The sequence below is a fragment of the Aquarana catesbeiana genome, linkage group LG01 (genome assembly GCF_042186555.1).
Source record: "Aquarana catesbeiana isolate 2022-GZ linkage group LG01, ASM4218655v1, whole genome shotgun sequence".
Classification (NCBI taxonomy): Eukaryota; Metazoa; Chordata; class Amphibia; order Anura; family Ranidae; genus Aquarana; species Aquarana catesbeiana.
Genome location: NC_133324.1, coordinates 348,377,918 through 348,383,917, shown reverse-complemented (window position 1 = coordinate 348,383,917; position 6,000 = coordinate 348,377,918). Strand labels below are relative to the sequence as shown.

At 46.8% G+C, this 6,000-nt stretch overlaps 1 protein-coding gene across 1 annotated transcript in view; it reads left to right on the top strand.

Annotated features, from left to right (window-relative positions):
• Nucleotides 1–642: 642 nt before the first annotated feature.
• LG01H14orf119 (linkage group 01 C14orf119 homolog) overlaps nucleotides 643–6,000 on the top strand; it is a 29,406-nt gene continuing 24,048 nt past the window's right edge. The window contains exon 1 of the mRNA XM_073632324.1: nucleotides 643–1,178. The gene's annotated coding sequence lies outside the window, so the exon portion shown is untranslated. The remainder of the gene's footprint in view (nucleotides 1,179–6,000) is intronic.

The following is a 6,000-nucleotide window of genomic DNA, read 5'->3' as shown; positions in this document are numbered from 1 at the left end:
GCCAACATATGCTTAACATGACGCTAATGCGTGAATAAGATTAACCAGGATCACCTTATTAGAAACTGAAATAGCCAGAAGAGTTCATCTCCCCAGAGGGGGGCTGGAATGGGAAATGGTTTACTGTAGACTGGGGGGGTCATTGCCATACACCTGGACCTGTTGGTGTAGCGCAAATTTACAGATCATAACACTGCATAGCATTGTTCATCAGAGAACGATGATAAAAAATATATATATATATATATGTGTATGTGTTTATATGTACAGGTAGAGAGACTGTACACATCCCCACTGCTGGGTTTTCAATGCTTATATATCCACAAGAGTGCAAACCCAATCCAGATCACATAAACATATGTCAATCGAAGTACACAAGTCAGCTATAAGGCACAACACTGTCAAGCTACGCCTTTTCACTACAGTGTCTCCTGCTCTGCACCGTCCTCGGTTACAGATCATCATCTCACACTCATTAGTGTTTATATACATTTCTCTCTGCTCAGGCCACAGGTGCGCGAGCACGCGGAGGGATAATGGGCGGCGCTTGGCAGACCGAGCGCGCACCCATACCCGACGCTTAGCGGCAAAGGGCGGGAAGACGGCCTCACTCGGCCGAGTGCGCACGCGTCGAACGCCACTGCGCATGTCCAGCACGGCCTACTGGTCTGCGCGAGCGTACTGGGTCTGCCGATAGGAAGAGGAGGGGGCGGCGGGAGCGCGCAGATACACTGTTGTGGGGAGTGCGCGTTTCCGCGAGAGGTGCCGTTATACCGTAGTAACGAGCGGGATGCTGTGAAACTACTTACCCCTTTTAAACGCTTCAGAAGTGTGCTCTTCTGGCCGCTCTTAGCTAGTCCCCGTTCTTCAAGTGCTGCTCTTAAATCAGTTACCCGAAGGCTGTCCAGCGGCCTCCCGTCTAGCGTCACGTCTTCTAGTTCTGCCATTTTGGACGTGTTCAGTCGTTGCAAAACCTAGAAGGGACAAGGAGCACCGGCTGAGGGGCGCTATACGACCGAGTTCGGCCGATCCCGCTGCGTGACGTCAGCCTCGGGCACTTCCGCCTCCTCGCTCGGATCCACTCGGAGATTCTCTTTTTTTTTTTCTTTCCCCCTCCTTCCTGTTACCTCACGTTCGTTCAGACGTGAGGTTCCGCCCACACCAGCCTCGCTTTCGTGGTAAGTAGTGTTTGTTTTGGACGTAATAGAAACTGTAGTGCAGCAGCGACATCTAGTTGTGGTTTTTGGTAAGGTAATATCTACAAGCTCTTGTCCCGTGTACAGCACCTGTTGTGCTCTGGCAATATGAAAAAGCGCTCGAATGCAGTTCTTTCGTATGTAGATCAATGAGTTATTACAATAATGCTGCTCTGTGCTTGGAGTATGAAAAAAATCAAATTATGAGAAAATATACTGGTGTGCAGGGACTGCCATCATCCTAGATAATATTGAAAAACTGTCTGCAGCAAAGTGCATATAGGGGACGCCCCTTTGGATTTTAAAGGCAGGAAAAAAGGTAGAGAAAGTAAATAGCGGTAAAAGGCAAAAGCAGTGCCAACTTTATTAATGTGCAAGAATAAAAATGTCTAAAAGACAAGACAGACATATACAGTGGATAATCAATATCTTTGCAAATAGTTGAATATAAGACATATAGAGCATTAATAGGTAATATCACCCAGTGCCAACGACCCCAGGAAACCAACCCAGTCAAAGTGGGTATAGTGGGGGTAGGTGGCTAGTAAATGTATCCCGACATGTTTCGGAGAAGACCGTAGTCAAATTTGTATAATCCTTCTTCAGGGGAATTATTTTACATACAGACAGGTGAGAAAATATTTCTCGTCTCTAGAACATAAATATAGAAATAAATAAATAACATAGCAAAGAAAGACCATATAAATGGTCTGTTTTCAGGCCATTATTATATAGAGTAACCAAAATCATAGTACTTAGTCAAGCTCATGTCATAAATAAAAAAACAGATAAAGGGATCACATGCTGGCTGTGAAAGTCCACAGATGACAGAGGGGGTGCCCGTGACAACACGCAAAATCGAAGGGGCACTTTCACAAGGGATGCCCAATCCTCCCTGTAGCGAACAATGTCAGCATTAGGGGGAAAGATTGCACATAGAGAGAGGTAAGTTTAAAAATTGTAGAGTGTATGGTAGCTGGCCGTGTAAGGTACCAGGTCCATATAAAGCCTGGTTCTTACCTAGGTGGTAAATCAAAGGCATCTGTTGCTAACAGTCCGGTGTCTGCCATCTTTCCCCCTAATGCTGACATTGGCACAAGACATCCGGATGTGAGCATTATGGTAGCCTATGTATAGAGGCAAAAGGCCAATTCAGCAAAAGTAATCAAAGCAATTCAGCTGTGTTAAAACACAGCTGAGAGAAGCTAAACAAAAGGTGTGTTAAAAACGGCCAATCAGGGGCAAACAGAGAGACCATCCCTGCCGCCGTGTCGGCACGCACGGCGCGCAGGGATGTGTCTCAAGGGGCGTACCTCAGGCACAAGGGTGCGCAGCCACGCCCACAGGTGGCGTGACGGCGTCAGCGCGCCATCGGCGGGAAGGCTTCACCGATCGTCATGGAGACGACGGTGAGAGCGTATAGACGCTCCACCCCCCGCAGCCCATCAGAGACGGGGGAGGAAACCCTCACTGACCTAGGCTGCAACAGGAAGAGCCCGCCGGGTGTCAGCGCACAAGCGACATTGCGGAAACACGGAATCCAGCCCTGCCATCTAGTGGATGGATGATAGAAAAGACAGCCAGCATGTTTGACAAAAGAAAACAAAAAAATACATCAGAAAAAATAAAGTGAATAAAAATTAAAAATAATAAAATAAAATGATGAAAAACAATAGGGAGAGCCGAACCAACAATGTATACCAGAATATGTTATTACATATAGTTGGAGTGGTTTAGAAGTATAGTAAAGATGATGATGGTAGGAAAGAGAATCTAAGTCTTTAAAGAGAGAAAGGAAGAAAAGATTTTTTTGACCAATTTGGTTTCCTACATATTAAGTTCACAAACCCCAGAGGAGAAGCCTGGGAGGAAGGGTCTAAAGTTGAATGCCTCGTTCAATCCTGGTGGCAAGGTGGCTCGTAAACTGTGAATCCACCTAAGTTCACATTGAAGGAGGCTTTTGTTGAAATCAACACCTCGTGAATTGAAGTGAATGCGATCAAGTCCCAGAAAATGAATTTTAGGGATCGGGGTGGGGTGTACGAGGGCCATGTGTCGGCCAGTGGTTACATCGGGGTCACGTTTTAAAATGGTTGAAACGTGTTGATATATTCTCTTCCATAGAGGATTGATAGTCTTTCTGATGTAATAGCACCCACATTTGCATGTAAGTAAGTACACTACACCCGGGGTCTTACAGTCTGTCTTGGATGGAATAACCGTCCATTGGGTAGGTGAATGTCCCTACGCCTGTCCATATACTGACAGTAGGAACATCCACCACAAGAAAAGGTACCTAGGGTTTTACAGGCATCCCCTCTGTGATTTGTACTCACTTTTAACTATTCGGTCACCAACAGACGGGGCTCTCCTGTAGGTCACAGCCAGCGTGTCTGGGACAAAGGGAGATAGAAGCGGGTCCATTTTAACCAAGTGCCAATACCTATTCAGGATTCGTTTTAACTGTCGATGCTGTGTGGTATATGTGGTAATAATTCTGATAGTATTGTCGGTAGATGATTGTTTCGGTGTATCCAATAGATCCTGTCGTGACAGGGCTAATGTTCTTTTATAAGCTTTTTTAAGGGAAGACCGAGAGTAACCTCTTTCGAGTAATCTAGTCCTTAATTTGTCAGCCTCGTCTTTAAATGTGGAATCGTCCGAACAGTTTCTACGTGTCCTGAGTTATTGTGTGTAAGGTATGGAGGACAGCAGGGGTTTAGGATGGAAACTGGCTGCGTGTAGAAGGGAGTTTCCTGCTGTGGGCTTGCGGTACAACTGACTTGAGAGGCTGCCGTCGGGCTGTTTTTTGACCGACACGTCCAAAAAGGTGATCTCTGTCTCACTATATACCATAGTGAAAGCAAGGTTAAATTCATTACAATTGATTGCAGCCAGAAATTCATGCAAAAGTTTATCTGAGCCGTCCCATATAAGAAATACGTCGTCTATATACCTACGCCACGTTAGGACGTGGCACATATGGACAGACAGCGAATCGTTGGTAATCAAGGAATGTTCCCACTCCCCCAGGTACAGATTGGCGTACGATGGGGCACAACATGTCCCCATCGCAACGCCCTGTACCTGGAGGTAGTGGGAACCATCAAAACAAAACACATTATGAGATAGTATGAATGTGCTTTGAGTATGTTGAGTCTAAAGCTGGATACACACTAAACAATTTTCTTTTAGATTTTTTTTCCTTTAGATTTACCAAATCTATCTAATTCGAGGTCAAACCTAAATACTTTATGCAATCAGGCAGGCCCTTGCACATAGTTGAAGGGAAATCTAACAACAAAAGTTGCATAGTGTGTATCCAGTTCTAGGCTCATATGTTTGTTATAAGGAAACAAAATAGGGGAATTACACAGATGCCAGTATCAGAGCCAGTTCACACTTGTCCGACATACACTCCGACTTCGAGGGCACATGTTGCTTGACATGTCAAAAATGTTTCCCCATGAGAGCCGTCTTGTATGAAAAGGGTCTGGTATGGATAAGGGCAAACCCCACACCAAAATGTGTAAAAAAAAAAAAAAAAAAAAAGTGTGTGGGGCCCTCCCCCCAATGATCCATAGCAGACCCTTATCCGAGCATGCAGCCTGGCAGGTCAGGAAAGGGGGAGGGGGTGAGTGCCCCACACCCCCCTCCCTCCTGGACCATGCCCTCAACATGGGGGGTGGGTGCGTGCTTTGGGGCAATGGGGGCTCTGTGCTGATGTTGGGGACAAGGGCCTCTTCCCGACAACCCTGGGTGGTGGTTGTGGGGGCCTGCAGGCAGGAGACTTATCGGAATCTGAAAGCCCCTTTAACAAAGAAGGCCCCATGATTTTGCGCACCCCCCCCATGTGAATGAGTATGGGGCACATTGTACCTCTACCCATTCACCAAAAAAGATAAGTGTAGTGTTACGAAAAACAAGAGACAGGTTTCGACAAGTCATTTATTAAAAATGAGGACTGTCCCCCGTTGTAGCCCCAGTGTGTCTTCTCCCTCCAGCGATGTGATTTCTTCCGACACGATAAAAATAAAAGCTGCGTTGTCTGACGGTTTTCATGTAGCTATGGGGCGTGGCCAGCAGGTGACATCACCTGGAGACCCCACCCCTCGAGACAGTGTCGTCACAAGGGGTGGGGTCTCTGGGTGACGTCACCGGATGGCCACGCCCATAGTTATATTAGGACCGGCAGCTGACACAGTGGCGGGAGCCAGCATCAGAGGAGGACTGTTTTTTACTTTAAGTAGGGCGGAGGAGGAGGAAGAAGACCTTACCGGAGAAAGAAGACACAAAGCTACGACGGGGGACTTGTCAAAAACCGTCTCTTGTTTTTTTTTGAAAATTACATGTCTTCCTTTTTTTTTTTTTTTTTTTTTTTTTTTTGTGAATGGGTAGGGGTACCCTATACTCATTCACATGGAGGGGGACAGGATCTGGGGGCCTCCTTGGTAAAGGGTGCTTCCAGATTCAGTTAAGCCTGCAGACCCGCACAACCACGACAAGGTGCTGTGGGGTGGGGGGGGGACGCAGAGCCCCCCCCCCGCCCCAAAGTACCCACCCCCCTCAAGTCCTGGTATGGTCCGGGGGGGGAGGGGTGCTCGCTCGGCTCCCCTTCTCTTTTCTGACCTGCTGGGCTCAATGCTCGGATAAGGGTCTGTTATGGATTTTTGGGGTTTTTATAAATTTGGCGTGTGGTTTCCTCCATCAGAAGCAAAGGAATTGTTTTGATTGCTCGAAGGACAAGTAGCAATCATGTTCGTTGAAGTTGCATAGATATCGGACCTGAAGTCGCAGGGCAAAA